The sequence below is a fragment of the Phaethon aethereus genome, assembly GCF_964289735.1.
Source record: "Phaethon aethereus genome assembly, chromosome: 2".
Classification (NCBI taxonomy): Eukaryota; Metazoa; Chordata; class Aves; order Phaethontiformes; family Phaethontidae; genus Phaethon; species Phaethon aethereus.
In genome coordinates, this window is record NC_138582.1 from 169,634,626 (window position 1) to 169,648,593 (window position 13,968).

The following is a 13,968-nucleotide window of genomic DNA, read 5'->3' on the forward strand; positions in this document are numbered from 1 at the left end:
TTGTGTTGGTCTTTCTGGGCAAATTACGAGGAGAGGAAGCAAAAAATTATTACTACTGGTAGTGCCAAGTGTTGCTCAGAATAACAGATTTCGTTGGTGGCAACAACCACAACCAACTTTTCTTTCCATAGCCTGGGGAGAGACAAACTTGGCACAGCCTATAGGCAACTTAACCATGATAATTTTGCTGTTTGAAATAACACCTAGTTTTGTCTATTCCTTGAACCAGCCCAGCTAGCATTTAATCTATTTTTCTTTGTAACTGAGTCACAGCATGATGTTGATCTGACTGTTCATTAATGAAGAACATTTCATATAAGGTTAAAGCAATCTGATTCTGTTGTAGGCTGGTACTGCGAAAGCCAAAGTGCTTGCTGTAATGAAAGCCTATATTCTTTAGTGGTTTGTACTTAGTCCTCAAACATATAGCTTTCTTGCCCAGCTATGTGACCTGAATATACTTGTTAAACAATTAATTTTTGTGACCACATCTATGCTAATGAATTAAACAATGTCCACGTACTAGAATTTAATTTTCTCTATTGTTATGTTACCAGAATAGTCTGTAGCGGAACTCATGCCACTCATCACCCTCCCAATTCATGGCATGATTGGAGACTTTCAATATTACTGGGACCATATCTAGTAGGTAATTTGCACACATTCATTCTGTTTTGGAGGCCAGATTTGATTTGCCTAGATGAAGGCCACTCTGTGACAGCTGGCCTCAGTAGACAAGACTCCTCCACATTTAATATTTGAGTGTAGGACTGACTTACTCAGAGGGGACATAATTTTTGTTGGAGGTTCTTAAAAAGGCACGGTAGAGCTAATGAGACAAAAAAGGTTGACTTGACTAACACACCTCTGTGTGTACCTACACCCATACAGGACAAAGATAGAGTGAGTGACTGCATTTCATATGTATGTCTTACATCGATTTAGGTGAGAAGATCAGATCCTCTCCTGGGATCAAATACTTGAAGAGAGCAGAGCAGAGATGGATCAGAAATGGGGAGGCATGTGAAATAATGGTGTTAAAAACTTGCTTCATGGTACACTTCTGACTATATGCTCTGGACTTACTGGGGTGGCGTCCTCCTCTTTGTATTCACTTGCACATCTCTCCTTAGCCTTTTATTTCCTGAGGTTTCTTTTCTTCTGCTGCATTATATCTGCTGCTGAGATGATAGCAGCTGCAAGCTGTCCCCAGGTCGTGTCTTCTTTCCCCTGGCCAGAGCACAAGTCAACAACAAGCACCTGAATTAAATACTCTGGTTGGTATTGGCTGTGTTCATTTCCTCTCTTAGGATGTGGAGTAATCGATTACCTCATCACTGAGCAGAAACAGCCTTGTTGCTGGATTTACACAAGCAAACCTTTCATAGTGCCTAGAGGTATTAATGTTAAGGGGAAAGGGCCAAAACTATCTTAGACTTTCCCCTTTTATTCCATGTCCTTGAGGATATGCCGATACTCAGGCAATACAAAGAGAGAGGCCTCCAGAAAAGTTCAAACCTCCTTGCTGCAAAGTCATCTTCCCAGAATCATCTCCTTGTTGCTGCAGCATGGGAAGAAAACATCCATTTTACAGAGGGACATAGAAGAGATAGGTTAATTAGAGACTTGAGGAAATGAGCAGAAAACTGTGAAGGACAAAAGTAATTTAAGTCTCAAAGGTTCACTCTGGCCATCTCTACAAAATGGTTGTAGGCTGTCACTGTTCCTCAGCTAAGCATTCACAACCTTTCTTTTCTTCATATTTCATTTTAATTTTCCTATAGTATAAATTGAGTGGGTCTGGATTAAAAGTCAAAATAAGTTAAACCTTTTATTTCCCGTATGTTGAGAAAGTGTGGTATTCTTCTCCAGGGACATGATTCAGGACTTCTTTTTTTCTTTGCACATTTTTTGTGTCAGAGCAAAATCAGTGTGTGATGTGGCTAAATAGTACATAGATGGTTGTAGAAAAATTGCACTCACAAGATCTCCTGAGGCAATATCTCTAGGGGTCAGGAGTTACCAATATTTCTTAAAAACTCCACAATTCTGGACGTCCCAAGAGTCAGAACCAACAAAATGTCTTACTGAAGTGACAGCTCTAAAGTACATTGAGTTGCTGGAGTGTGTCCAGAGAAGGGCAACGAAGCTGGGGAGGGGTCTGGAGAATGAATCTTATGAGGAGCAGCTGAGGGAACTGGGGTTGTTCAGTCTGGAGAAGAGGAGGCTGAGGGGAGACCTTATCGCTCTATACAGCTACCTGAAAGGGGGTTGTGGTGAGGTAGGTGTTGGTCCAAGTAACTAATGATAAGACAAGAGGAAATGGCCTCAAGTTGTGACAGGGGAGGTTTAGATTGGATATTAGGAAAAATGTCTTCACTGAAAAGGTTGTCAAACATTGGAATGGGCTGCCCAGGGAGGTGGTGGAGTTACCATCACTGGAAGTGTTCAACAAAGTGTAGACGTGGCACTTTGGGACATGGTTTAGGGGGCATGGTCGTATTGGGTTGACAGTTGGACTTGATCATCTTAAAGGTCTTTTCCAACCTTAATGATTCTGTGATTATATGATTGTATTCAAAGAAGAATGATCTTATGCTTCATAGGTTGCATGGAAAGTCAAATGATGTAGGACTTCTGTTCTGAATAAGTTTCCCATGAAGAACTGTAAACAAGCTAAACTCTCTTCTCAGTCCCCTGGCAGAAGAGTAGTTTAAACACCATGCACTATTAGGCGTCTCTTATTCCAGCATCTTTTCCAGCCTCTTTCTGTACATCATGCTTTTCTGGCTCTGCTCCCTAGAGCAGGTTCTGAAGCGGGACCTAGCAGACTGGCTGCTAATTGGCTTGGGACTGCAAAAATCTATTAGTAACTGAAGAATCCACTTTCTCTTTCCTCCAGCCTTGGGGTAACCTGGTTGATGAGTTACCTCCATTAGGATGCAGGACTGTTGAAGCATGCAGGTTTTGCGAGGTTTCTAACTATAAGACACTTAATTTTAACTAGGACCATCAACAAACACACACACTGATAAATGAACTATAGCTCTTCCCTTCCTCGTGTTATTACCTGTCTTGAACACACCTTAAACTCTCTTAATAAGTACAGGTTATTTAATCTTCTGCTCTCTCCATACATGATTTATTTGAAACGAGATCTGAGTCCCACTCTTTTCAACGCTATAGAGAACTTCTCTTTGATAATTTATTTCTTCTTAATTTATCTCAAAGTCAAGTTCTTCAAATGCTCAGAGACCATAGCAAAGTGAGGCATCCCATAACTACTTTTCTTCTTGTGTCCTCAAGAATTCAGGCTTGCAAAGCCTGCTTGTTCAGGGATGTTCCACAAAATCTAATGCTCACTAAGCTTTGATGATCCACTCCAGTAAGTCCTATATATGCTTTTTTTTTTATCCACTGTGTTACCTTATGTAAGTGTGAGTGCAATATGAAGAAAAACACAGCTAAAGTGGTGAGAGAGATTTATAATCTCTGTGACATTCACAGTTTACAAAAAAAAAAAGTCTTGATATGCTTATGAATTTCCATACTCTGCAAAACCTGCTAACCCAAATCTTTGTGAGACCATGTCACATTTTGCTTAACAACTTCACTAAGCACAAGACAAAAATTAATTGGCTTCTACAGTTTTATTCATTTGCCAGTTGGTACATCACAACAGGAAGTTCATGTGCTGAGCTGTGGAGATCTGGTAAATGAAAGACCTGTTTCTTTGCTACCTTGGTGAAATGCTACAGCTTTTCCAAATTGGGATAGTGTAAACAGCTTGACAGCCACCATTTCTGCTGACACTCTGGGAACTGAACAAGTAGCCTCTAGAACTAAACCCAGAAATTGCTACAAGAGGAGCTCATGCTCCCCAGGTAGAATTCTAATGAACACACATCCTCTGAGCATCAGATCTCAATAAAGAGATATATGAGACACTTACCAATAAGATACCAGAAGGAGAAATGGTGAAAGGGAATGATGACTAAGAACATTTTCTTTTACCTTGCCACATTTAGAGGACCACACTAGTGCTGTGTTGGAGGTATACAAGTGCTTTCTCTACATAGGGAAGATGAAGAACAGGTCTAGTGTCATAAAAGAACAAGTAATTAATCGGCTTAGAGTATTTTATGTAAGCATTAAAGTTTTAAGTGTTTCGTATTTGTAGGGCTTGTTATTCCTGGATATTCTTTCCAAACCTGTTGAGAGACATGAAGCAAATTTCTGGAAAGCTTCCCTAGATTTTCTTAATGTAGAGCAAACCTTGTTGTGTGTCTGCTTGGCTTCAGTATCCCAAAGATCCTGTGCTGTAGCAACATGAAAGGTGACTGGATTCCAACAACCTCTCATGTTTGTTTAAGGTTTGGGACTAACACACCCATCTGACTGACTTAGTTTTTATTCATCACTCCCAACATGTTACACCCACCTCTTGCATTACATTCCTTCTATAGGCCTATAATTCTTTTAGAATGAACATTTTTTAAGATGTATAGAATATGTTTTCCTTTTCCCTTTTCTCCAGTGACACTCGTCATACGTGGACTGGGGTGCCTGAATTTCTTGGGGCCAGAGAGTTATGCAAGAACTCCCTAAAATGAGTAAGCCTAAGCCCGCTCAAAAAATGAAGACTGATACTTATCTCCTGCTGGTTTGCGGTGAAGTGAAAGCTGGTCCACCAAAATGAATTACAACTTAATCTGGTGGGATAGAATTATCCAAAAGCAAAGACAGAACTGAAGCTGTAGCTCCAAAATGAAAGCTAGAGATATGGCTACTAACTACAGAAGTGAGAAAAAGAACTGGGTTTTCCAGATGAAATGAAGCAGTCAGTGCCTGAAAAGGTGAGGGCCTTGATTCAATTGCCTGAGCAGAAGTGTCTGTAACGTGCTACCATACTTGACTTGGCCTTCAGCATCTAGTTTCTGTCCCTGCATCTGCCTGTGTACTGTGATGACATCTCTAGTCCGTGCTGGGATGAAACACAGCTGTAAGCTGTTCTGCCTTCCCTCATTTCTATTAAAGGGAAATGAGGACACACAGGTCATAAAGCGTGATGTGTGGACCAGGACTTTAGGTCACACCTCGGAGTGTGCCAGTCTCACATTTTAGGTGTGACCTGCATGACCAGCTTGGTAAATTCTAGGAGAAAAACTTGTTATTTAACTTTCAAAGGTTAATAAATATCTTTATTGGGGTTGCTTTTGGTTTAATGTGACACTATGATTAAGTTTTTTATTATGTGATCACAGGTTTTCCCTCCTTGGTCACAAGATTTCTAACTCACTCAGGCAGCTTGATTGATTTAGGTACAGGGTTGGGTAGTGAAGATTACTGTTAGTAAAACCTTAATATTTTTGGGGTCTTTTTTTTCAGAAACTGAAGTGTACAGGGTTTAAAACATGGAAAGAAAAGAGAAAATAATTTTATGATGCAGCTACTGAGGAGCTAGCTTTTGCCCATGTCTATGTCCAGAATTCTGATATGTTGATCTGTAAGTGACTTTAAACTTTTTATTCCAAAGCTAAAGTCTTGCTAAAGGCCTAGGATTTACTTTGTAGAAGCACTGAGAACTTCTAGCAGTTGTTGAATTTGAGCAGAAATGTTCTTGAAATAGTACTGAACATTGACAAAGCTTTTGAAAAATCAGGCTGGAAGAATCTGCCCAATCTCACTGAAATACAAATAACTCAACTAGAGAGTCTACTTGTATCAGAACCTCTCTTCAGTCAAAGGAGAGAGACATAGACTTCCAGATCAATCCAGCTCAGGCTATGGAGAGTATCCCTCAACTCACCTTTGGAAAGCTTACCAGGCTGCTAATTTAAGTAAATCTGTTCAGGGTGGGTTAATTCATGTCATAGTACCTCAATCCAGCCTCCATACTCCATGCAAACTTGAGTTTTCTGTTGCCTTTTGCCTTCGTTCCCCTCTACATAATCCTGTATCCTCATTTGCCACAGAAACTATAAAGATATTATCTTTAAGTGTTCTTAAACTTCTGTGATACTGCATATGTTAATTGAACACTTCCTACTTCAGAGCAGATTTTGAGTGACGCACTGTGAAGGAAGCATGAGACAACGTGTTGCATATGAAGACAATAATGGATAGCTGGTTACTGAGTCCTTGTCAATCTCACGTTTTATGAGGTTGATATTTATCCTGAATAACACTCTTTTTAAGTAGCTTACATGCATGTCCGTCTCATTCATAACCCAACACAAAGAATTGACACATTACCGTCTAATGTCTAAATTGTCTCATTTCTATTATTTAGAAACATATCTGTGCCCCATTCCCATTGACTCTAAATTGTCGGTGAGAGCTGTGTCACAGCTCCCTAATGACAAACCATGAGGAATTTCTTATTCAGTGATCCATATATATCCATTCTAGCTGAGCCAGAATATCTCAACAGTCTCAAAATTAATACTAGAATCACACTCACCTAAAGAGTTTTCTCTCACTCATTAGCATATGCACCCCTTTCCCTGGAAGAGTGTCTGACTGTCTACTTCTATTTGTATAATATCTCTGAAGGAATGTTTGTTTTTTTTCTCGATGGTGGCATTATTGATGAAGTCATCTTACTCCAGATACAGGACGCATCATGCTCACAGGCTCTCGTCCTGCTGGGGGACTTCAACCACTCCGACCGCTGGTGGAAAAGTAGCACAGCAAGCTGTAGGCAATCCAGGAGACTCCTGGAGGACATGGAGGATAAGATCTTAAGCCAGCCTTACCACAGGGGATACCATACTGGATCTGTTGGTCACCAACGCATGTCAGTTAATTGGTGATGTCAAGATTGGAGGCAGCCTGGGCTGCAGTCATCAGACAATGGTGTTCACAGTCCTGAGGGATAGAGGGCAAGCAGAAGAGTAAAGTCAGGACCCTGAACTTCAGGAAAACAAAGTTCCAGCTCTTCAGGGAGTTAGTCAATAGGACCCCCTGGGAAACTGCCCTCGGGGACAAGGGAGCAGAGCAGAGCTGGCAGATCTTTAAGGACACTTTCCATAGAGTGCAAGAGCTCTTGTTCCCCAGGTGTAAGAAATCAGGAAAGGAAGGCAAGAGACTGGCATGGCTGAGTCAAGACCTGATGGGCAAACTAAAGGGCAAGAAGGAAATGCACAGGTGGTGGCAGCAGGGACAGTATCCTGGGACAAGTACAGGGACGCTGCCCAGTGGTGTAGGGTCGGGGCCAGGAGGGCCAAAGCCATGGAACTGAAAGAAATGCAAAGAATAATAAGAAGAGCTTCTACACGTATGTCAGCCAGAAAAGGAAGGCCAAAGAAAGCGTAGCTCCCTTGATAAGCAAGGCTGGCAAACTGGTAAGAATGGATGAGGAGAACGCTGAAGTACTGAATGACTTCTTTGCCTCAGTCTTCACTGGCAATCTCTCTTCCATACCTCTCAAGTGGAGAGACTGCAAGACAGGGACTGGAGGAGCAAAGTCCCTCCCACTGTAAGAGAAGATCAGATTCAAGGCCACCTGAGGAACCTGAACATACACAAGTCTATGTGACCCGATAAGATGCATCCCAGAGTCCTGATAGAATTGGCTGATGTAACTGCCAAACCACTCCCCACGATATCTGAAAAGTCCTGGCAGTCAGGTGAAGTCCCTGGAGACTGGAAAAAGGGAAACATTGCACCTACTTTCAAAAAAATGTAGCAAGGAGGACCCTGGGAACTACTGATCCATCAGCCTCACCACTGTGTCTGGGAAAATCATGGAACAGATCCTTCAAGAAGCTCTGCTAAGGCACATGGAGGACAGGGAGGTGATTCAAGACAACCAGCATGGCTTCACCAAGGGCAAGTCCTGCTTCACCAACCTAGTGGCCTTCTATAATGGACTGACCCCATCAGTGGACAAGGGCAGAGCTACGGATGTCATCTATCTGTACTTCTCTAAGGCCTTTGACATGATCCGCCACAACATCCTCCCTACACTAGAGAGGTATGGATTTGATGAGCTAACTGTTGGGTGGATGAGGAATTGGTTGGATGTTCTCATCCAGAGGGTAGAGGTCAATTGTTCAATGTCCAGACGGAGATCTGTGATGAGTGGTGTCCCTCAGGGTTCCGTACTGGGACCAGTACTCTTTAATATCTTCAACAATGCATAAACTGTGGGATTGAGGGCATGCTCAGCAAGTCTGCAGATGACACCGAGTGGTGCACTTGACATGCCTGAAGGGACGGGGTGCCATCCAGAGGGACCTGGACAAGCTCGAGGAATGGGCCTGTATGAACCACATGAGGTTCAACAAGGCCAAGTGCAGGGTCCTGCATCTGGGTCCAGGCAACCCCCCGGTATCAGTACAGGCTGGGGGATGCAGGGATGGAGAGCAGCCCCATGGAGAAGGACTTGGGGGTACTGATGGACGAAAAACTGGACATGACCCAGCAATGTGCGCTTGCAGTCCAGAAGACCAACCGTGTCCTGGGCTGCCCCCAAAGCCGCGTGGCCAGCGGGGTGAGGGAGGGGGTTCTGCCCCTCTGCCCCGCTCTGGGGAGACCACCCTGCAGTGCTGCGTCCAGCTCTGGAGCCCTCGGCACAGGAGAGACATGGACCCGCTGGAGCGGGGCCAGAGGAGGCCCCAGCAACGCTCCGAGGGCTGGAACAGCTCTGCTGGGAGGACAGACTGGGAGAGCGGCGGGGGCTCAGCCTGGAGCAGAGAAGGCTCCGGGGAGACCTTCCTGCAGCTGCCAGGGCTGAGAGGGGCTGAGGAGAAAGGTGGGGACAGACCTTTTAACAGGGCCTGTTGAGATAGGACAAGGGGTAATGGTTTTAAACTTAAAGAGGGCAGATTTAGACTGGACATAAAGAAGCAATTTTTCACAATGAAGGTAGTGAACCCCTGTCCCAGGTTGCCCAGAGAGGTGGTAGATGCCCCATCCTCAGAAACATTCAGGGTGAGGTTGGATGGGGCTCTGAGCAATTTGATGTCATTGAATATGTCCCTGTTCATTGCAGGAGGCTTGGGCCAGATGACCTTTAAAGATCCCTTCCATCTCAAACCATTCTATGATTCTACGATTCTATGATAAACTCTTGACTGTTGTCGTGTAGAAGGGGTCTCTGTTGAAGGTACATTGTTTCTGTAGAGCTGAATGAGAGTGATGGTGCTCACTCTGGAAAACGTCTTTCTAAGCAAATTATTATATTCTTAAAATAGCCTTCAGGAGTTCACAGGCTAATGGATTACTCAGCCTTTTAAACAGAATCCTTTTCATAAGAGAGCAAGTTCCAGTAAATTCAGCTGCTGCCTCTTCTTTGTAAGTTTATTCTAAACCAAACTCTCTGCTGCACACACCAGAATTCCTGGGGACAGCTGCATGCAGTGGTCAGACACTGCTTTGGGAGATAAAGTTCCTGAAGCCACAGTCTCTGATACAATCAAGTCTTTTTACATTACATAGCTGGTACAGAAGAGCTGGGTCTTGGCTGTACTAATACATCCAAGAAAAGCTTGCAGAGGATGGGAGGAGTGTAAAGCTGGCAAAAATGCCTTTTATGCCAGTCATCCTCTACTGCTGTGTTAGCAAGGGACATGTTAGCAGAAATGCCAAGTACCAGAGCCTTGCTTGTAGCTGTATCTCAGTGAAATTCTATCATTCTACAGCAAATGAGAGATGTTATTGCAGGCCTTGGGTCATGGATGTGCCAGCAGAGTTTCAGGAATAATTAGAGCCACCATTTTTACCACATCATCCTACTTGCATCTGGTGGTTATATGCAGAATATATATCTATCTGAGAGAACTAAGTCCCTAAGTTTTATTATTAGGGATTCAACATATCAGCTGGACAATCTTGGTCAAGTCATTTCAACTCCTCAGTGCCTCAGTCTTTCTCCCTGGGGTAACCACAGTTGCTTTTATTCCTTTCTTCTGGGATGATATGGACCGTATTGCCCAGATTACAAACAAGAAGTGGAAGTTCTCTGATTTCCATGTCAGCAGATGTGGGGTGACCCTGTCTGCCGGCAGAAAAATTGCATTTCTCAACCATTTCTTGAGAACCTGGAAGCTCATTGCTGTCACCCTCACAAGACTCAGCCCCTTTCTCAACACACCCATCACTCCAAGAAAGATCACCCCTGGCTGCTTAGATGGTCCTGCTTTGCCACCTTTGTGGTGATGTAAAGTTGTTTTCCCTCATTTAATTATCTCAGACCGGCAATCACTGTTGCTGCAGGTAATTAGGCCTTATTCAAAGCCTGATGAAGTCATACCGGTATGAGAATGAGAGTTAATAAAACAGTGGGAAGGAACAATTCTGTGCACTGGAACACAATTGTCTGTGCTCTTAGAAAAAGCACTGGTGTGATTTTAGCTCAACTACCACTCCCCAAAACAAGTTCTGGCTGTGGTTCAGAAGGTGTCAAGAGCCAGGGACCATTTCTAGTCAGCAGTGTGTGTGCAGCCACAAAGTCTTAGAACCGAAGACACTGCCATGTTGTCATGTCATGGTCATGCAGGCATTTGGGTGGGGAAAACAGAAAAAGAGATAAAAAGCAAACCCATAACCAAGACAAAGATTCCTCATGGTTTGCAATTATAAGGCTCCAGACTACCTAAGCTCAGTTTTGTCTTAGTGAGAAGGGGCTTTGCAGGTTTTATGGAATAACAGCTAAAATCAGGAGCCCAGTTTGCAATAATTATGGTTTTATCTTTTAAGTTTCTGCTCCTTTTGAGGATTCCCTTCCATAGAGCTAGTCAAAAACGATTCCTGCAAAAACATTTTCCTGACAGGAAGTGTGGGGTTTATCTAAACTGACAGCCTTTCTATAGAAAATATCATTAATGATGAAATGTTTCAATCTTCCAGTGGGACTTTTTTGACTTCTCAACTATTTCAATTCAGCCGGGGATTTAAACACCATTCTGGGAATGAGTTTTTTCTAGGACAGAGATTATCCTCCTGTCATTTATTTTTAGAGCACCCCAACAAGTATCTGATGAGAAATTCTTAACCACAACTCAATCTGGGCAACAAGTGTCAACAGCTGATTGCATTTCTCTGCAATGAGCTCCAAGGAGACAGAAGATTTAAAGGTGGATTACCCAAAGGATAAGATTCAGACCCATGCTAAAATTTCAAGTTTAGGACCTGTACTTCTTAAGGTGGGATACTTCTCATCCTAAACCAGGCATATTTTAACTATGAGGTACTTACTCTAATGAGAGTCCCCAATTTACAGTGAGAGGTCTGCATTTTAAGCATGTGAAGTTAGCAGTGATGAATTCTTGTCTTCAGCTCCTTTGAAACATCTCAAACTAAGTTCACATGTTTAATTAGTCAGAATGAGTAAAGCTTTGGGGCTGATGACACACAAACAGTATCAGCAGATTCCCAGACATAGATTTCTGTGAACACCTTGTTTTGGTGCACTTCTTTTCACGTGATTTACGCGGTATTTCTCAGTACCTCGACCAGAGAGTGAAAATATTGTATGTTCCCCTGCATTTTGTAAAGGTTGGTTAGGAGGTCAGGGTAGTCTTAGCATTCAATCCAGGTGTTGCTTTATGTGTTTTTAGCTTGCAGCTTCTCCAGTTTGATCCTTGATGCAGCAATCAAGATGGTCACAGTCACAGTAGAACATTTAAAGTCTCTGTCGGATTAATGGCTTGTTTAATTCACTTTGGTTCAAAGCATTTAAGAGTAGACAGGGTTTTATAGTATCCCACCCATGTTGGTATATTCTTCCCGTGGCAGTTAAATAGCTGTGCCTGAAGCCAGTTTTTCTTTAAACATCGTCTATAATTATTATGTATGAGTTCTCTGTTGTCTGAAAGATCCTCTCTCATTCTTCCATTATTTTTTCACTCCCTCTCCTCTTTTCCTGACATATTGTGTGTAATGAATGCAGCCCAGACCAGAACAGGAAGCCTTTTTTGCATGTCTCCAGCCAGGCTCAGCCTACCCCCCATTGGATTGCAAGAGGTTGGATCCCCCACATGGGTGTATTAATAATGTTATGAAGGGAAAGCTCTATGTTGCTGTGACATACAATACAAAGGAACCTTGGCACATCAGGAAGTGGAAAGGCAGTTTTGGCACCAGCCTTGGTAAAAGCATGTCACACTGCCGTCTGTAGCTCAGCCTCATACCCAGACAGTGAAGACCTGAAATCATATCTGTATTTGTCTGGTTAGAGCTTCAGGCACACGGCGTGTTTAATGTGGATGAAGTTAGAGGCATGGATAACAAGCAGCTGCTTAGGACGTGCTCACCTCAATTTTTCTGTCATTTACAAAGGCTTATTGCACTAACGCTGCAGATTTCAAAGACGGGATCTTCAGCTTACAGCAATAGAAATGAGGCTAAAACTTCTGAACAAGATGCTCAGGATTTTAGCAGTGCAAAGCTATCTGTATTAGATACTTGCCAACCCATGACTTCCCCCGTTCTCAAGCGTTTCATGTTCCTCAGTGACCATTGAAACAGTCTTGTGAAGTAGGCTGGCAGCATCATTTTCTGACCAAAAAAAACCATTTTAAAAGTATTTATGAACTTAAAGATGGGATCCTGGGATGGCTCTACCAATATCTGTGCATATAAACTTCCTTGAAAAATTTGGAGAGAGAAAAACTATGGGAATAAAGCAAAGTAGTCCTTTTTTCAAAGTCAAGGTAAAATGGTGTTTTGTTTAAATAATGCTTATTGGCAGAATTGTTGAATGGAAGTTACATGTTTGTCTATGTGTGTTTGTCCATATGTATGAGTCTATCTGCATGCCAAATATTATACCACCCTCCACCCAAAAAATTTCAAACTTCTCATACTGCTGTCAGTGTTCAGAATTTCTATTTGACTAGCAGACATTCTTATGACCTACATTTAGTTGAGAAAAATACTAGTAAGGTAGTAAAAATGAGTGACAAGCTGCTAACCACTCACCATGACATGAAGACTCTTGGTGGTTTATAGACAAGTTATTTTTCCTTAATCTAAGCTATAATTAGCCATACAAAAACTAGTTTTCAAAGCTAAAGAATAGACTTTCTTTCACTTTGACTTAAGAAAGTTTGGTGGGAAATAATACTTCATAGCAAAATTTCTATTTGAAGAAACTTTTTTATTTTTAAGTGTGGGGTTTTTTTCTTTTTAATAAGCAACCTTTATAAGAAGCAAATGTTTGTAATTAGACTAAAAAGTTCTGTTTCATTTCAGAATGTTGACTGGAAAGGGAAATTTTCAAATTTCCCACCATAAATATTTGGTGAGAAGCCATTGCTTTTTCAGCTGAGAAGTCAAAGACTAGACCCTTATTCTGATGAACTATTTCATTTTTAGTGGGATGATCTTATATTAAGTCACTGCACTGTCAGGATCCAGCAATCACATGAATTAGCAAGTGGACAGAACCCTGCAGCTGCGCTACTCTTAGGTGACCCGGACCACACACTACGTACCAGTGGTCCATACGGAAATAGGTAACTACAGCCCTCTTAGTTGCTTCCGTATGTCTCTATGTGTTCAAGGAAATTGATGTCTCAGCTCATATACCTTTAAGGGTTCCTTCCAACCCAAACTATTCTATAGTTCTATGATTCTGTATCTTAACTTGAACATTTGGGTAAGTCAGAGCTGAGTGTAGTGTTCTGTGCTTTGAAGAGCAAAGCAAGCACAGGCATAGGGGTGAAAGATTCAGAATTTCTGGGGATGGGATTTACATGATTTGTCTGGCATTTGATACTTTTGAATACACCACCTGAATATATCACCTCTGTATCGACGTTTTGAGAAGCCCTTCTACTAAAGCTGCTGTGAAACACGGGTGGAAGACAACAGGGATAACACTGATTGCTTTTTCCTTCCCTCTCAACACAGCAAACTGTGCATTAGAAACTAAGAAGTTCCTCTGACCCAAGCAGCCACACTTCCGTGAAGCTTTTCTTCTCATCAGAGCTGCTGAGCAGCACGGCGATGAAAACTCCC